Source organism: Aquarana catesbeiana, linkage group LG05, assembly GCF_042186555.1.
Source record: "Aquarana catesbeiana isolate 2022-GZ linkage group LG05, ASM4218655v1, whole genome shotgun sequence".
Lineage (NCBI taxonomy): Eukaryota > Metazoa > Chordata > Amphibia > Anura > Ranidae > Aquarana > Aquarana catesbeiana.
In genome coordinates, this window is record NC_133328.1 from 75,336,652 (window position 1) to 75,357,232 (window position 20,581).

The window sequence follows — 20,581 nt, forward strand, 5'->3', positions numbered from 1 at the left end:
ATGTACTGTACAGATGAACTGGCTAACTCTGGGGAGAGGGGAGAGGTGATAATGGTATCAGTAATATGCAGCATGCAGGGGGTTATTGTGTTGCCACTGGTCACTAATGCATTAGTGACAAGTGTCAGTTAACCCCTTTGTGCTGCATTATTGGCACAAGTTTCAGTGTTCATTAACCCCTTTATGCTGCAGCATAGCACTGACACTTGTGTTACTAATGCAGCACAAAGGGGTTAACTGACACTTGTCACTAATGCATTAGTGACCAGTGGCAACACATTAACCCCCTTCATGCTGCATATTACTGATACAATTGGTAATTAACCACTTCGGATGGACTTTGGCGTTTTCAAAACCGCACGTGCCTGATCCCGCCAGGAAGCTGACACTGCCCAGCGCTAATCACAGGCAGTGAGATATTTCCCGATCTGCGGCTGCACAGATTGGGAAATGTCTCACTGCCTGTGATTGGTGCTGTGTCAGCTTCCTGGTGGGATCAGGTACATGAGGTTGCATAAATACACTGCGACGGGGCTGCAGCTATAGTAACCGCAGTGTACCCGTACATCGCTACCTGTTTCAGGAGTCTGCCCTCACCCAACTCCCCTGTGATTGTACACAGCGAGAATCTGTCAGCAGGTCTCAGCCAATGATTCATGGCCAGGACCTGCTGATACTGAGTGTTGTCATTTTCTAAACTGGCACTGATGCTGGGCGATATAATTCCAGAAACTGGGACTGATGCTGGTGGTCATTATTACTAGCTTGCCGACCGTATCACATGTACGGTGACTCTGCTGCACTGGATCCTGTACCAGGTACATAATCCAGCCCTCCCAGGTAAGGGGCACACGCGAGCGCCACCGGTGACCCGGCTGTGCTGTGTGGGTGCTGGTCAACGGATGACCACCGGCACCCACCAATCTTTGGAAAGACACACAGGGCAGACCTGTGCCTATGTAAACAAGGCAGAGCTCTGTCCTGTCAGCTGGGAAGCTAAGCTGTGTTTTTTCAAAGCACTTTAAGTACCTCTAATAAAATACATATATTTAAAATGTGTGAGTGAACTCTTATTCTATCGAATTAAACATAATTTAATTTGTATTGTTTTAAGTAATATTTTCCTGTTTTGAAATGACACTGACTCTTTCTTTATGGGGGGGGCGCAGTTTGCCATCTTCGCCCTGGCCTCCGGATGACCTTGTCCCAGCACTGTATGGAGGGGCTGAATCACATATTGTCCTGTTTTAATTTTAAGGGACTCAGTAACACAATCTCCCATCAGACATCCTTCCAAACCTTCACCCTTTCACTGCACAGAGACTCAGCCATCCTGCTGCAGCAAGTCTCACCATTCTTGTTGCACCTTCACGTAATATACAGCCAGGTCCATAAATATTGTGACATTGACACAATTCTAAACTTTTTTGGCTCTATACACCACCCCAATGGATTTGAAATTAAACTAACAAGTTGTGCTTTAACTGCAGACTTTCAGCTTTAACTTGAGGGTATTTACATCCAAATCAGGTGAACGGTGTAGGAATTACAACAGTTTGTATATGTGCCTCCCACTTTTTAAGGGACCAAATGTAATGGGACAGATTAACAATCATCCATCAAACTTTCACTTTTTAATACTTGGTTGCAAATCCTTTGCAGTCAATTACAGCCTGAAGTCTGGAACGCATAGACATCACCAGACGTTGGGTTTCATCCCTGGTGATGCTCTGCTAGGCCTCTACTGCAACTGTCTTCAGTTCCTGCTTGTTCTTGGGGCATTTTCCCTTCAGTTTTGTCTTCAGCAAGTGAAATGCATGCTCAATCGGATTCAGGTCAGGTGATTGACTTGGCCATTGCATAACATTCCACTTCTTTCCCTTAAAAAACTCTTTGACTGCTTTCACAGTATGCTTCAGGTCATTGTCCATCTGCACTGTGAAGCGCCGTCCAATGAGTTCTGAAGCATTTTGCTGAATATGAGCAGATAATATTGCCCAAAACACTTCAGAATTTATCCTGCTGCTTTTGTCAGCAGTCACATCATCAAAAAATACAAGAAAACCAGTTCCACTGGCAGCTATACGTGCCCACGCCATGACACTACCACCACCATGCTTCACTGATGAGGTGGTATGCTTTGGATCATGAGCAGTTCCTTTCCTTCTCCATACTCTTCTCTTCCCATCACTCTGGTATAAGTTGATCTTGGTCTCAACTGTCCATAGTATGTTGTTCCAGAACTGTGAAGGCTTTTTTAGATGTTGTTTGGCAAACTCTAATCTGGCCTTCCTGTTTTTGAGGCTCACCAATGGTTTACTTCTTGTAGTGAAGCCTCTGTATTCACTCTGGTGAAGTCTTCTCTTGATTGTTAACTTTGACACACATACACCTACCTCCTGGAGAGTGTTCTTGATCTGGCCAACTGTTGTGAAGGGTGTTTTCTTCACCAGGGAAAGAATTCTTCGGTTATCCTCCACAGTTGTTTTCCATGGTCTTCTGGGTCTTTTGGTGTTGCTGAGATCACCGGTGCGTTCTTTCTTTTTAAGGATATTCCAAACAGTTGATTTGGCCACACCTAATGTTTTTGATATCTCTCTGATGGGTTTGTTTTGTTTTTTCAGCCTAATGATGGCTTGCTTCACTGATAGTGACAGCTCTTTGGATCTCATATTGAGAGTTGACAGCAACAGATTCCAAATGCAAATAGCACACTTGAAATGAACTCTGGACCTTTTATCTGCTCCTTGTAAATGGGATAATGAGGGAATAACACACACCTGGCCATGGAACAGCTGAGCAGCCAATTGTCCCATTACTTTTGGTTCCTTAAAAAGTGGGAGGCACATATACAAACTGTTGTAATTCCTACACCTTTCATCTGATTTGGATGTAAATGCCCTCAAATTAAAGCTGAGAGTCTGCAGTTAAAGCACATCTTGTTCATTTCCTTTCAAATCCATTGTGATGGTATATAGAGGCAAAAAGATTAGAATTGTGTTGATGTCCCAATATTTATGGACCTGACTGTATATTTAAAAATCTATCAGGGATCTCCCTCTAAATGGTTAATGCAGACAGGTGGAGCTAGGAAACCCTGTGCAGAAAAATCATGTGGGAACCTGTGAAAGATTAGAAGCTAATGTGGGTTCATCCTGCTGACATCTACCAAACCCTGAATGATCAACTTTAGCACTGACCCTTTTTAAGAAATATCACCCTGCCAGGTAAATAGCACATATTTTCTATTTTTATATTTCAGACTGTGTTTATGCATAAAATAAACTAATCATAAATGGCACATGTATTAGGTAAAGATTCAATTAGAAGCTGTTTGCAATTACAATGATAATGCAAAAGAGACTTTTTTACACATAGAGGTCATAGTATATATTGCTTATTCATATGCAATATAATTTCTACTGCAGCTAAAAATATCATTTTCATGTTTTATGTTGCAGTCATGTCTATGAAACAGCTGCATGAAGCTGGTATATTTCCAAAACAAGTAATTGCATGGGTGTCATGTGCACATTATGGAAATAAACACTGAGTGATAATCACTTTAAACCATTGTACAAAATAAAACTTCCATATTGTGAACAAACAATCAATATCACAGCAGCTGAGCAGAAGATGTACTATGTTGCTTGGCAACAAGGTGACAATTGAGTCAAACCTGAAAATGAGATAAAGAGGATACATTGGATGTAGGTTAAGTTGCACTGAATGGTGGTTGCCATAGAAACCTGTGAAAATAAGCCTGCAAGTCTATAAATGAATGCTGCCTACTATTATTTTAAAAAGGAATCGAGTATATATACATATATCTAAAATACACATACACTGTATATACAAAATTTATGTATATATATATATATAGATATATATAGAGAGAGAGAGAGAGAGAGAGGGGGAGAGAGAGAGAGAGAGAGAATCATAAAAAAGTAATACAACCCATAGACATTGATGACTTTTTTGAACTGGCCAACAGTAATTCTACATTCAAGTGCCAACAGATAAAGATGCTATACTTGAATGAAAATACAAAGACAATTTGCCTTTATTGTTCAAAAATATTAATATAATCCGGTACTAAAACATAGTCGCGCTCTTGAGCGTCTGTGGCACAAGACTAAGTCTCTCAAAGACTTCAAAAAATACAAATCTGCCCTCCAAAAATACTATTTCCTCCACACTGCCAAGCAAACCTATTTTACAACTCTTATTAACACCTTTTCATCCAGTCCCCGTAAACTCTTCTCTACCTTCAACTCTCTACTTTGTCCTCCACCGCCTCCACCCACTGACTTACTCACTGCCCAGGAGATCGCTAATCACTTCAAAAACAAGATTGATACAATCCGTGATGAAATCTCCACTCTACAGGTATCTCCCCTAGCTAATGCCGCGTACACACGGTCGGACTTTTCGTCTACAAAAGTCCGACAGCCTGTCCGACAGACTTCCGACGTACCTTCGGCGGACTTGCGGCAGACTTTCTTACGAACGGACTTGCCTACACACGACCACACAAAAGTCCGACGGATTCGTACGTGATGACGTACACCGGACTAAAATAAGGAAGTTCATAGCCAGTAGCCAATAGCTGCCCTAGCATGGGTTTTTGTCCGTCGGACTAGCACACAGACGAGCGGATTTCGGGGTCCGTCGTACTTACGACGTAAAGATTTGAAGCATGTTTCAAATCTAAAGTCCGTCGGATTTGAGGCTAAAAAAGTCCGTTGAAAGTCCGGAGAAGCCCACACACGATCGGATTACCAGCCAGCTTTAGTCCGTCAGCGTCCGTTGGACTTTTGTAGACGAAAAGTCCGACCGTGTGTACGCGGCATAAGACCCCATGTCAACAGGTACAACTGACACTCCCCCTATTCAAATCTGCTACTACAGACGAAGTTGCTAAACTCCTTTCTATCGCCCACCTAACCACCTGTCCCCTGGACCCTATTCCCTCTCAAATGCTACGGTCGCCCTCTGACCCCATACTACACTCTCTAACCCACATCTTCAATCTCTTCCTCACCTCTGGCATCTTCCCCAATGCTCTAAAACATGCCCTGGTCACTCCCATACTTAAAAAGCCATCCTTGGACCCTACCAATCTTAACAACCTACACCCTATCTCCTTGCTCCCCTTTTCCTCTAAACTACTTGAGCGCCTGGTTTACGACCAACTGAGTGACCACCTCATTAAAAACAACCTTCTTGATCCCCTTGATGGATTTCGCCCTCAACACTCCACAGAAACTGCTCTTTTAAAACTCACAAATGACCTACTAACTGCAAAAACCAACGGACACTATTTTGTACTCCTACTTCTGGATCTTTCAGCTGCCTTTGACATGGTTGACCACCCCCTCCTCCTCAAAAAACTTTACTCCCTCGGTCTCCGTGACTGTGCTCTTCAGTGGCTCTCATCTCACCTATCCCAACACACATTCAGTGTCACTTACAATTCTACTTCCTCCACTCCTCTTCCCTTCTCTGTTGGGGTCCCCCAAGGTTCTGTTCTCGGACCTCTTTTATTTTCAATCTACACCTCTTCCCTGGGTCAGCTGATAGCCTCTCATGGCTTTCAATATAATTTCTATGCTGACGACACACAAATCTATCTCTCCACCCCTCAACTCACTCCATCAGTCTCCTCACGCATCACTAACTTACTAACCGACATATCTGTATGGATGTCACACCACTTCCTCAAACTCAACTTGGCCAAAACCAAGCTTATAATATTTCCTCCCCCATGTGCCTCTTCCCCTGACTTCTCTGTCAAGAGCAATGGCAAAACCATCCACCCGTCCCCACATGTCAGGGTGCTAGGTGTTATCCTGGACTCTGAACTCTCCTTTCGGCCCCACATCCAATCGCTTTCCAAAGCTTGCCGCCTCAACCTCCGCAACATCTCTAAACTACGTCCCTTTCTAACCAATGAAATCACAAAGCTCCTGATTCACTCCCTGGTTATCTCTCGCCTTGACTACTGCAACTCCCTCCTCGTTGGCTTACCTTTAAATAGACTATCCCCCTTCAGTCCATCATGAATGCTGCTGCCAGACTCATCCACTTTACAAACCGCTCAGTGTCTGCTACCCCTCTCTGCCAATCCCTCCACTGGCTACCACTCACCCAACGAATTAAATTCAAAATACTAACAATAAGTTACAAAGCCATCCACAACTCTGCCCCCAGCTACATCACTAGCCTAGTCTCAAAATACCAACCTAATCGCCACCTCCGTTCCTCCCAGGACCTCCTGCTCTCTAGCTCCCTCATCACCTCCTCCCATATCCGCCTCCATGACTTCTCCCGCGCCTCACCCATCCTCTGGAATTCACTACCCCAATCTGTCAGACTGTCTCCAAATTTATCCACCTTTAGGCGATCCCTGACAACTTTCCTCTTCAGAGAAGCCTATCCTGCCTCCATCTAACAACTGGACTATTTTCTCCATTAGCTCATCCCCCACAGCTATTACCCTTTTGTATAACTTGACCCTCCCTCCTAGATTGTAAGCTCTAACGAGCAGGGCCCTCTGATTCCTCCTGTGTTGAATTGTATTGTACTTGTATTGTCTGCCCTAATGTTGTAAAGCGCTGCGTAAACTGTCGGCGCTATATAAATCCTGTATAATAATAATAATAATAATAATAATAATACTGTGGAAAAGGTGCATATGCTATTGGCCCAGTTCAGCAGAAGTTACTTTTTGTAGGCATTTTGAATAACTTCCCACCAGTGAATCTGTGATATTTTTGCCCAATCCTCCATGCAAAATACCTTTAGTTGCAGGATGGAACTGCTCATTTCAAGTCCCACAAAATTTCAATATGAACTTTGGCTAGGTCAGTCTATAACCCTCTGTGTCTTCTTTTCAAGCAATTCCCTGTTGGACTTGCTAGTGCTCTCATTCCCCTGAAGCACACTTTTATATGTTGGAGAACTCATAGCTGACCTTGTGACTGAAAGCAGCCTAGACCCGGGGGAAACAAACCAACCCCAAACCAAAGCATTTCCATCACTATGTTTCACAGTTGGAATTTTGTTCTTTTCCAGAAATGCTGTCTTCAGTCTGCACCTGTTAGGCGTGTGTAAATGCTTCTGTTCTTTGATTGTTGCTGATCTCATTCCAGCATCCTGGCTTTGTTGTGATATGTTCTCTCTGCCTGTCCAGTGTGTCCACCTGCAAGGTGATTCATGTGGTCAGTCTCTGGGTGGAGATTAAACCTGCTTTAAGCTAGCCAAGCCTGCAGTCTCATGTTTGTGATAGCATGTGTAATATGTGTAATATGTGTTCCAGGCTCCCTGTTTGTCTGCCCTGCTCTGCTAGATTGGATTCCCTCGTTGACGACCACAAATTGGATATTGATTATTCTCTGAACCTTGCCTGCCTTGAACCTGGACTGTCATTGAACCACTCTGCCTGTCTTCCAATCGCAAGTACCTGTTTGCTTTGCTTAGTTCATACATGCCCTGTCTTGCCACACAGTTAATCCAGCTCTGAGCAATCCTCTTTTTGTTGTTCAGTGAGATAAAACTTGACAAACAGAGAAAAACTTTGCCAAATCCTCCCCCTTGCTGTGAGTGACAGGTGATTTACATATCTCGTGCACTAGCCTACTACATGCATTATTTTTTAATTCCCACCCCCACTCCTTTCTTCAGCAGCTCTGCAAGGATTGGCTGTTCCACACCTCAGCATGATTTGGCATTCTGAAGTCATGTGGTTACTTTCCTGTCTTTTCACTGGATGTTAGAGATCATAGCAGAAGTTCAGTGTAAGAAATACACAGGAGAAAATGCATATTGACAAGGGGAGTGTAGAGGTGGGCGGGGAGTCTACTGACATCACGACTCCACCCACTGAGGTCCAGACAACAGACCCACCCACAGAATCTGCAGCTTTTCGGGTCTCATAACAGACAGAGGGGAGACATTTGACAGGTAAAGATACATCTAGGTGGCATGTATATCCTTATAGATAACCCCTATGGCAGTAGTTTAGAATGGATGACATTGGGTTTACATCCACTTTAAGGGTAAGCGTGACAGCATCAAATAGTTATACTGGCCAAACAAGTATATCTTTGAGTTATCAGTCTAAAACACATTGTTCCAGAAGGCCTGGTTTTTGCCTGTTTGTTCCATGTCAGACTTTAGTTTCACTCTAATGTTCTTTTTTCCTGACACACCTCCAATGCAGGTTAAATTGGAGTAATCTCTTTCTGATTGTAGGAGCATGCACTTTGACACTAATGCCTTGTTTCCACTGAGCGGATCGGTTCGGGTCGGTACAGTTTGAATGGCCTAGAATGGTCCGGTCTATTCTGGTGAGCGTTTCCACTGCAAGTGGGACCACAAGGGGCCATACAGGGTTTAGAAAAAATGCCTCAGCATAGCACAGCAGAGGGTTTTCTGTCAGCCAATCAGTGGAATGTATCATAGCTCCGCCCTAACCGAACCCTTCCATTTTCTATGGCCCCACATTTGAAGCAGGACCCTGAATGGAACGGTTCGTTTGTATGGGCCGCTTTCATAATGCAAACACCCAAAATAGCGTACCGAACCGAACCAAACTGATCCGCTCAGTGGAAACGAGGCATAACTGTTGCAAGATTTACCTGCAGAGCCCAAAGTGTAATTTGGGGATTCTTGGAGACTTCTTTTAGCATTAAACCATAATTTCTTGGGCTAAATGTGCTGATCCCATCCCTGACAAATTTAGCAGTTGATTAAAATATATTTATATTTAATTTGCATATTATTTTTCTTACAGTGATTGATTTCAAATAATTAGAGAGCTCTGTGCACTGGAACCTAGAAAATGTAGTGCATGTAATTTGGTATCTGCAATACATTGCATTTGTAATATGCGTTTAGGGTGCCGTTACAAAATACATTGGCACCCCTAGCAGATCGCAAGAGCAGTGCATTTGAGTGTGGTGCAGAAAACGTGCATAGAATGTGCCTTTCCAACGCCATGATCTAGTGTGAACTGGCTCTAACGTTCCATCTGCACACTCCCTAAGGAGGTTGTACACTTGGAACACCTGATTCTGATTTAATTGATTTGGTAGTAAATGTAGGGGTGTACTTACTTTATTCCAAATGACAAATTAGCATTTTCATTAATTAGATTATAAGAATAACTACTCCATGTCAGTTTTATGATTTTATGTGTCATTTGTGCATATCGCCTTTATCTTTAGGCACTGTCTGAATAAAGATATAATGCCTATTTAAACATGTTGAAAAAGTCAACAATGTCCATGGTGTATACACATTTTAAAGTTGAATCCCCAGGCAACCAGCTAAATTTCGAACCAGACTCTGTAGCACATTGGAGGCTCCACACCAAGCCCCATCCCCCCCCCCATCCCTCCCTGTTTTTTGAATGGGCTGTAAAATTTTGGCCTCTGTGTACGTAACTGAGTTGAATATAATAGAAAGCAGATAGTGATATCCCCTCTCCATTATAAATTACCTACCCTTGTTCTGTCCCTCCCTCTCCCAGTCCACGCACGGATGGGAAAGGGATAGCAGAACAACATTTAGCCTAGGTTCACACATATGCATTGTGTTTTCGATCCGCTGTGGGTGTCAATATCAAGTTAACGACGCCCCAAACTAATCACAGATGCAGTGCTGTTTGCCTGCACTGGATTGCATCACATAAATGGTTTGGGCGGCACAGTGGTGTAGTGGGTAGCACTCTCGCCTAGCAGTAAGAAGGGTCACTGGTTCAAATCCCAACCACGACACTACCTGCCTGGAGTTTGCATGTTCTCCCTGTACCTGCGTGGGTTTCCTCCAGGTACTCTGGTTTCCTCCCACACTCCAAAGACATGCTTGTAGGTTAATTGGATTCTGTCTAAATTGTCCCTAGTATGTATGAATGTGAGTTAGGGACCTTAGATTGTAAGCTCCTTGAGGGTAGGGACTGATGTGAATGTACAATGTATATGTAAAGCGCTGCGTAAATTGACAGTGCTATATAAGTACCTTAAATAAATAAACAATAAAAATCATGTAAAGAAATTCCAGGACTTCACTAGACAAATATATCTTAAAATGTTTTTTTTTTTGGTGTATCTGCAGTCACGCATATATCAGGGTTCCCCTCGACTTCAGACTGGGTTTGATCTGCCCTGCAATGTGCAGAACTGCACAGTGTTAATTACCTATTCTTTGCAATAGAATTCTGTTGAACTATAGTATTGTCCAATCAAAATCAATATAGGAGGAATTCAAAAGAAAGGTTGTAAGGCTTATGGGCTGAAAAGGTAAAAAAAATTATTTCACTTACTGGGCTGAAAAGGTAACAAAATGTAGGCATCCATCAGTATACTAAGAAATGAATGCTGCTGCTGCTCCCAGGTAAGCCAGCATCACATCCACAATCAAGATGTAAACAGAGCGCAGCTTTGCCCAGCCAGAAGTGTATCGTAAAGAATATACAATGGCGTTAAGAAGTGTATGAATGTACCATCAGAGCCAAGTGTAACATTATCCCATGGTAATGCTCATAGAAAACCTAAAATCAATAGAGACTTTTAAGTTATTTGATAGATCTTATGACACTTATTAAATAATATATTTTTATTTCATGTTCATTAAAGTTATTACAAATCACTATTATAGATAAAATATACTGATCTCAGTAAGTATAGACCATATTAATGCCAATTATAAATAATCAGTTATTGAACCTTCATATTTGCCCAACTGTTTTTCATTTTTTTAGGCCACTCAGATACTAATTATAATAGCGAGTCACACTTACAAATGGGGTCTTTAGCGATTTGATGCAGGAGACCAAGCAGGGGTTCCTGGAAATAAGCTGTGGGAAAAAGCCTATTGAAAGCAATTGGGGGCTGAGAGCTCCCACAGCTATTCACTGCTGCTCACATGTAATTGCCCAAGCAGCGATTGCCTGTAAATGATCAGCCCTGGAAGCAGACAATGGAGCTTTCACCCACAGGTATTCGCCTGGAACCCCCCTTGGGTCTACCACATCTAATCACTAGCAGACATATTTACAAGTGTAAATCTGTAGTAGGAAGATCTAAAGCTCTCTATACATTTCTTGGACTAACATCCAACTTCTTCAGGAGGAACATTGGAGCTAAAAATGTAATTATGTGTTGCCAGTCACATGGGCAGCACCTACATATCCCAGCAAGGAAAAAACTGCAGAGAATGGTAGAAGACTCCATGCTTAAGCATGGATATGTCCCAGATAAAGGTGAAGAAATATAACTCTACTGTATAGGTAATTCCAGGGAAAAGGTATGTCAGCAGCTGCCAGCTCACAGATCACACACCTCTGTAGTTCTACTGTGCAAAAGTTTTTGGTATTTGTGAAAAATTGTGTAAATTAAGAATGCTTTCAGAAATAGGAGTGTTAAAAGTTTATTTATATTAATTAAGAAAATGAAAAGTAAATAAACCGAAGAGAAGTCTAGATCAAATCAATATTCAGTGTGACCACCCTTTGGCTTCAAAACAGCATCAATTCTTCTAAGTACACTTGCACACAGTTTTTGAAAGAAGTTGGCACATCTTGGAGACCCAATCACAGATATGTGGGTGTAGGCTGTCTCAAATTCTTCTTTCTCTAATCCCAGAAAGACTTGATGATGTTGAGATCAGGGCTCTGTGGGAACCAAACCATCACTTCCAGGCAGTGGCGGCCAGTGAAGTTTTAGGATGGAGGGGGGCCAGACGCCCTTCCTTTTTGACCCCTCCCACTTGGCAAAAATGGGCATGGTTTCAGCTACATAGTGGGCATGGCTTAAGTGGTGTGGCTCTAAGGGGATGAGGTTAGCACCTGAGATGAATGAGGGATGGAGGGAGAAGGAGAGACAGCAGGCCCAGATCTTACACAACAATATAAATATGTGTATTCTAGAAAGTTTAACAATCAGCAGATAAAGATACTTCAAACACCGGGTGTTAGCACTTCAATCATCCCAGCACCATGGTTGTTATGGTGTCAGGATGATTTAAGCGCATTATTTCTATTATTACATTGTAACATAAAATGAAATCATTCAACTCACCATAATGCAGAGTCAGTGGGAGCCCTGAGCGTGTCACCTGCCATGTTGCCTGCCACCAGATGCCATCAGGTGCCCCCAGTCGAGTCCGTCCTTACATCAGGTGCCCCCAGCGGAGTCCGTCCTTACATCAGGTGCCCCCTGCGGAGTCCGTCAGAAACCAGGAATCAGATCGAGACAGAAGTACAGGTAATCACACTTGTTTAATAATAATAAAAGGGTAAACAGAGTAAGCGTAGTCAATACATAGCCAGAGTTCAGTAACCAGATCGAGTAGTCAGCCAATGCCAATGTCAGAGAGCCAGAGATCAACGTAGTAGTACAGCAAGCAGGATCAGGAGCCAGAAGGGACATCAGCTGAGCAAGTCTTCAACAGGAACGCAGGAGAAAGTCTCTGAGATGTGACCAAAGGCGAAGGCAGAGATGAAGTGAGCTGGACAGCTTTAAGTAGCCAGGACTGACGAGCAGATCATCATCAGCTGAGTCACTGAGGAGAGAAAGGAGCTGGCAATTAGCCGACAGCTGAGTGGCCAGCTCAGAGAAGAGTACTGAACGTAAAAACAAGATCCATATACTGTTAAATCTTTTAGAAATTTTTAATGTGTCGACACATAATGATGACAAATGTTCTTTATAAATGAGGAAAGACAATGGTCTACAAATCTTAGGTGAATCTAACAGATTACCCTTTATTTGGAGACATCTGAAATCTTTGAAATCTTGGATTCCTGCTTTCCTTGAAATCAATATACTGAAAATAAAACAATTTTCCTTCAGACTGTACATCCTCAAGTCTCTCCTGATATGTTTTATCCCTCCTTACCCATCTCTGGACTCATTTTATCTTATCAATATCTTTTTGTAAGTGAGGTCTCCATAATTAGACATAGTATTCTAAACAAGTTCTAACTAAAGATACGAACACAGTGCAATGGTCACTAAAGATCTATATAGGGGAATCAGGACCTCCTTCCTTCTGCTGGTGATCCCTCTAGTGATGCATTCTAGAATTCTATTCACTTTTCTCCCTGTCTGGCCACACTGTAATACTCTGAACAATTTACCTTTTGTCTTGTTCTGTAGCCACAAGTTGTATATCTGCAGCATGAGAACTTTGGCATTACTGCCTCTGACTGCTAGTCTCCTGAGATGTGGAGTAAGATTTGGTAATGTCACTACTGTTCACCTTGCTGGAGTCTTTGACATGAGGTGGCAAATACCTGCCTCTACCAAGATGGTCACCTCCACATAAATGCACGGGGGTTGATTTACTAAAGGCAAAACTGCTGTTTATTTTCAATTGAAGTTGTACTTTGGAAGGACATTTTCCAAAGAGCTTAGTGAATGAGGTGAAGCACTGCTGACTTTCATCAACCATCCCTCACGTGCAAGTAAAAATGCAGTTTTTATTTTTCCTTGCATGTAATTAAGTGTTCTTTGCAAAGTGAATCTTTACCACATTAAGTAAACTAAGTGAGCATTCCTTTGCAAAGTGCAAATTCACTTTCAAAATAACTAGCCTAATTGCCTCTAGTAAATTGAATTTACAGTGCAAGGCATGGTAAGTCTGTCATAAGGAAGTAATCATTTGCACGGAGGCCAAAGGAAATACTGGTGACTAGTCTTTGGCTTCTGCTTCAGCCTCATTTAAGCACAAATTCCAGGTTTAAGTTATTTATTTATTACTTGTATTTTATATATCACCGACACTTTACGCAGCACTTTAAATATATATTGTACATTCACATCAGTCTCTGCCCTCAAGGAGCTTACATTGTAAGGTATCTAAATCACATTTATACACCCACATATTAAGGCCCATTTAGAGCAGAGCCAAATAATTTATCAGCATGTCTTTGGATTGTGGGAGAAAACTGACGTACCTGGAGGAAACCCACACAGACACAGGGAGAACATGCAAACTTTGTGCAAGTAGTGCTGTGGTTGGGATTCGAACCGACAACCCTAGTGCTGCCAGGCAGAAATGCTAATCCTTAAGAGTTTCTCTTTAAAGAGGAGGTTTACTGGAAAAAATTAAAAGTCAGTGACCACAAATACTGTAGCTGCTAACTTTTAATAAAAGTACACTTACCTGTCCAGGGATCCAGTGCCATCCTCACCCAAGCTAGTTTTTCATGGTGCTGGCATCCTAACTGTGGGCAGCTGGCTATGCTGCTTTCGACTTCACAGCCGGCTGCCCACTGCACATGAGTGAGCTATGCTGAGCTTTGTGATTGGTCCTGCAGTCTTCTGGGACCTATGACGTATTCCAGAAGACTGCGGGGAGGGGGGTGGGAACTTAGGCTCAGGTCGCCTAGGCACTCCAAGCAGAAGTGGAAGCAGGTACCTGACAAACCTGGGTACCCACTTCACCCCCCCCCCCCAAAAAAAAACTACATTATAAATGTCACGGGAAGGAGGACTTAAAGCAGAACTTTCCCTTTTGGGTGGAGTTCCGCTTTAAGTTTAAAGATATAGAATTACTGAATTTATTAACCACTAAACTACATCGGAAAACTACATCATATCCTAATGATCAGGTTTAATAAAAAAAATAATCTTTGCCTAAATCCTCAGAAAAAAACACATAAAAGGATGTTTAGACATAGTTCTGTGTCCTTTAATGAGCTATTGTTAAGGCACAGGTTGGAAATGCATTTTTATTAGGAAAAAAAGTTACAATAGCTAAAAATAGACGCAGCTGGGGAAAATGGGATACCGAAACTATACAACGGCAATATCAACAGAGGCAAAGGGAAACTTCCTATTAACAAAAAATAATGACAAACTAGCTAACGTGATACAGGAAAGGAAACAGATGCTTTGCTGATAAAATATGACTTGTGCGGACAGGAAACAGCGGCTTCGGAGGGGACAGAGAGTGGCCAGCTGCTTCCTCAACCAGATAAAATGTCAGCTTGGTAAATACATTTCATTCACAAGCTCACAGCTATAAAGGCATTTATTTGTATCCTTTTTAAAAACATAACAACTGAACAATTTACCAAGCAAAAAAAAAGAAAAAAGTTGGAGTGTTCAGAATAGTATTTCATGTTGTTCCCAAACTGTTAAAGATCATTAAATCGTCTCTGAGCTAGTACAATATAAAACCCAGAGGATGCTGATCAGGTCAGAACACTAAAAGGAGGCCTGTCACCAAAGAAATGCGAAGGCTGTCCTTGCTGATGTCTCCCTCTGAAAATGTCTATTAGCTGGCTGTTAAGTTGAAAATTTGAAGTCAAAGTATACTAAAAGCTTAAAAAAAAAAAATAGGCTTTCGCAATGATGTTGCACAGAAAGGTCCCTTACCTCCTCTCCTAGCAGCCCTCACCACCACTTTCCACTCCTCCCTCCTTTGAGTGCCTCCTTAGCAAGTTGGGTGCTCAGGAGGCACCCATGCGCATGCACTGCTAAAATAGGCTGTGTACATCTATAGACACACACAGCTCTGGCAGGTGACACCCCCCACTCCATTATTACAGGAGCCTGACTGACAGCAGCAGAAGCCTATGTCTCCTGTGAAAACAGGAAGTGAGAGGAGCGGTGCTGCATCTGGGACAGTGCTGGAGTGGTGACAGGAGTTAGGTAAGTTCTTAGGGTTTGGGGTGAGTGGAACAAGTAGTGGGAAGTTGTTAAAGTATTAAGTACCTTAAAGCAGAACTTTACCCATAACAACTTGATAAAAAATATTGTTCTTCAGCAAGGAACATACATTTCACGGTAATAATTATGCTACCAACATTAGTGTAAATTGCCTCCAGTATTGCTCCTTTTTCTTCTTACTGGAGGCTGCCATTTTGCAGCAGAGCAGAAGTAAATCATAAAGCATAAGTAAACCATTCAATTTAGTGGTTTCAAAAAACGGATACATTCCTGGAATGCCGGGATTGCTAACTGTCACATTTGCTTGTTTCCTCAACCAAACTGTCAAACCATCAAATGGCTGGTGTCATAACTGATCACATGTGCAGCACCATGGCAGTTGCAGATCAAACAGAAGCAGCTTCCTTGGCTGTAAAGGATAGGATCTTTAATTCTGCTTTAAGGCTGTCAGCAGATCGGCCTCTATAAATTTGGCAGTGCCTAAAAATGCAGAGCAACTGAGTATGGTCAGAGCAGGGTGAGACAGTGTATTACTGGATTTTAAACAGTATAGGCACTTATTTTTAATGTTTTACGTACAGTAGCTATACCTGCAAAAGGGGCCAGTCTGAGGTGATCTAGCAGGACTTAATTTTCTGACTAAAGTTCCACTACTACGTCATGGCTATCATGTTTTTTACATCATTTTTTGGAATCACGAATGGCGGAGCCATCCCCAGATGCTATGTCATGGCAACCATGTGTTTTATATTTTAATCTCTTTTTCAGAATCATGAATTGTTTTGTATAATCATGTTTATATCGAACCAGAGTATATTGGGTATACATAATAATATTTATTATACAGTTGTGCTCATAAGTTTACATACCCTGGCAGAATGTATGATTTCTTGGCCATTTTTCCGAGAATATGAATGATAACACAAAAGCATTTCTTTCACTCATGGTTAGTGTTTGGCTGAAACCATTTAATATCAATCAACTGTGTTTACTCTTTTTAAATAATAATGACAGCATAAACTACCCAAATGACCCTGATCAAAAGTGTACATACCCTGGTGATTTTGGCCTGATAACATGCACACAAGTTAACACAAAGGGGTTTGAATGGCTATTGAAGGTAACCATCCTCACCTGTGATCTGTTTGCTTGTAATTAGTGTGTGTATAAAAGGTCAAAGTATCCCACTTAAAATACGCCAACCAGCACAGAGAGAAGCCTCAAACCTTCTGGCACAAAGTCATGTGGAGTGATGAGACCAAAATTGAGCTTTTTGGCCACAACCATAAACACTTAATTTGGAGAGGAGTCACCAAGGCTGTGAAACACGGAGGTGGATCACTGATGTTTTGGGGATATGTGATCTACAAAGACACAGGAAATTTGGTCAAAGTTGATGGCAAGATGAATGCAGTGTGTTATAAAAAAATACTGGATGAACATTTGCATTCTTCAGCCAGGAAGCTGCGCATGGGACGTACTTGGACATTCCAACATAACAATGATCCAAAACACAAGGCCAAGTCGAGCTGTCATTGTCTACAGCAGAATAAAGTGAAGGTTCTCGACTGGCCATCTCAGTCTCCTGACCTCAATATCATTGAACACTCTGGGGAGATCTCAAACGTACAGTTCATGCAAGATAGCCCAAGAATTTACAGGAACTGGAAGCTTTTTGCCAAGAGGAATGGGCAGCTTTACCATCTGAGAAGATAAAGAGCCTCATCAACAAAAGACTTCAAGCTGTCATTGATGTTAAAGGGGGCAATACACAGTATTACACAGTATTAAGAACTGGGATATGTAACCGTTTGATCAGGGTCATTTGGGTAGTTTCTGTTGTGATTATGATTTAAAAAGAGTAAACACAGTTGAACCCCCAAAAAACTCAGAGAATAAAATGGCGGTTGTTGCAATACTTTCTGTCACACCGTATTTGCACAGCCGTCTTGCAAGCCCCCTCTTTTGGGAAAAAAAATACACTTTTTTAAATTAAAAAATAAGACAACAGTAAAGTTAGCCCAATTTTTTTTATATTGTGAAAGATGATGTTACACCGAGTAAATTGATACCCAACATGTCATGCTTTAAAATTGTGCCCGCTCGTGGAAAGGCGACAAACTTTTACCCTTAATAATCTCCATAGGCGACGTTTAAAAAAATTCTACAGGTTGCATGTTTTAAGTTACAGAGGAAGCCTAGGGCTAGAATTATTGTTTTTTCTCTAACGATCGCGATGATACCTGTGTGGTTTGAACACCCTTTTCATATACGGCGCTACTCACGTATGCATTCGCTTCTGTACGCGAGCTCGGTTGGACGGGGAGCGTTTTTATTTTTCTTATTTATTTTACCTTTTATTTTTTATTTTTACACTGTTCTTTAAAAAAAAAAAAAAAAAAAATTGTGTCACTTTTATTCCTATTACAAGGAATGTAAACATCCCTTGTAAAAGAAAAAAAGCATGACAGGACCTCTTAAATATGAGATCTGGGGTCAAAAAGGTGTGTTTAAGGTGATGTGCAGTGTTAGTTTTCCGCCACACATAGCGTTTTGCTTTTAAGCGAAAAAGTTCAATTTTGGTCTAATCTGACCAGAGCACCTTCTTCCACATGTTTGCTGTGTACCCCACATGGCTTCTCGCAAACTGCAAATGGGACTTCTTATGGCTTTTTTTCAACAATGGCTTTCTTCTTGCCACTCTTCCATAAACGCCAGATTTGTGGAGTGCACGACTAATAGTTGTCCTGTGGACAGATTCTCCCACTTGAGCTGTGGATCTCTGCAGCTCCTCCAGAGTTACCATGGGCCTCTTGGCTGCTTCTCTGATTAATGCTCTCCTTGCCCAGCCTGTCAGTTTAGGTGGATGGCCATGTCTTGGTAGGTTTGCAGTTCTGTCATACTCTTTCCATTTTCGGATGATGGATTGAACAGTGCTCCATGAGATGTTCAAAACTTGGGATATTTTTTTATAACCTAACCCTGCTTTAAACTTCTCCACAACTTTATCCCTGGCCCGTCTGGTGTGTTCCTTGGCCTTTGTAATGCTGTTTGTTCACTAAGGTTACCTAACAAACCTTGGAGGGCTTCACAGAACAGCTGTATTTATGCTGAGATTAAATTACACACAGGTGGACTCTATATACTAATTAGGTGACCTCTGAAGGCAATTGGTTCCACCAGATTTTAGTTAGGGGTATCAGAGTAAAGGTGGCTGAATACAAATTCACGCCACACTTTTCACATATGTATTTGTAAAAAATGTGAAAACCATTTTCCTTCCACTTCACAATTATGTGCCACTTTGTGTTGGTGTATCACATACAATCCCAATAAAATAAATTTACGTTTTTAGTTGTAACACGACAAAATGTGGTATGAATACTTTTTCAAGGCACTGTACATGCAAAATCTGTAACTGCAGAGACCTGTCCCAAAAAACCCAAAGGTTTTCAAGGGAAGGTTAAGTGAAGCATTACCCTGGAATTACTCAATGAACATTAAACAGCCATATAACACATATACCTTGATAAATGCATCTCTTTTCCTTCTGTTTTTGCAAATATACATTACGGTTGATGGCCTGAAGTACCACAATAATATTATGATAATAATAGAATATGCTCATATATAGAATAGATATTATTCTGTTTAGATTGGTGCATAAATATATCAATGGCTCCTGAAGAAGTGGACTAAGTCCAAGAAACATGTCGAGCCTTAGGATCATCACTCTTGGATATGATACACTGTGTTGTCAAAATGTTATCATGGTTTTGTACTGTGATGTTATAATATTTTGTATATGTAATGATGAGGCTTTTGCAAAATTTTATAAATATGAATTAATAAAACAATAATTTTATGTAACATTTTGTGCCTCAAAAGTCCCATCGGATTATATGTAGTTTTTGTATGATGTTTAAGTGTTTTGTTTAGTAATCATGGTGGAAGAACCATGACTCTTGCAAGACTGAAAAAGAAGTGGAGTTATCTAAATGTGGATTTGATTAGCAGAGTCATATGGGATTTGCTTGTATAAGCTTGCAAAAATTTCAATGTTAGAATATTGCTATGGTAGTCTTTTTTTATAAAGCATGTTAAAGCGGAGTTCCACCCAGAAATTGAACTTCTTCTGTCTGGATTCCATCCCCCTCCAGTGTCACATTTGGCACCTTTCAGGGGGGAGGGGGAAGCAGATACATTGTCAAATCCAGGTATTTGTTCCCATTTCCGGGGGAAATCTACGCAATGTCTGGCAAATCCCCCTCCCCCCGCTGTCTTATGGAAGACACACAGGTCCCAGAAGACAGCAGGGACCACTTAGAACGTGCAGCGTGACTCGCGCATGCGCAGTAGGGAGCCAGCTGTGAAGCCAAAAGTCTTCACTGCCTGGTTCCCTTACCAGGAATGGCGGCGGCTGCACCAGACATCCGATCCGAAGATCAACTGGGGTGCCGACATCGCGGGCTCTCTGGACAGGTGAGTGTCCTAATATTAAAAGTCAGTACAGTATTTGTAGCTGCTGACTTTAAAAAAAAATTCTGCCGGCTTTAAAATAACACCAAACTTTAAAAAAAGAAAATTGTATTTAACTACATAACTCAAAATAAATCCTTTTTATTCTTCCAAATCTCAAAATCTTATATACTTTTTATTTTATTAAATGTTTTTGCTGCTGTAAACCTCAGACATGAAATATGAACAAAGCATATTCCTCTATAGTGTGTGCTTGTCTCAATCCAGAGCACAAGGTGTCATTTCTGTCTGCTGCTTCCTTCCTCTACCACCTGTATGAATCAATTCAGATCTGTTTTCCTGACACCAAGAGAAAAAAGGTGACAGGGGAGGGACCTCCAGCAGATTGACAGCCTTAGCTCTGTTCCTGTGTGCTGTTT

At 41.6% G+C, this 20,581-nt stretch overlaps 1 long non-coding RNA gene across 1 annotated transcript in view; it reads left to right on the plus strand.

The window, feature by feature from the left end:
* The first annotated feature begins 3,076 nt into the window (after positions 1-3,076).
* LOC141145805 (uncharacterized) overlaps positions 3,077-20,581 on the plus strand; it is a 125,097-nt gene continuing 107,592 nt past the window's right edge. Inside the window, exon 1 of the long non-coding RNA XR_012244649.1 lies at positions 3,077-3,227. This is a non-coding gene — a long non-coding RNA (uncharacterized lncRNA). The remainder of the gene's footprint in view (positions 3,228-20,581) is intronic.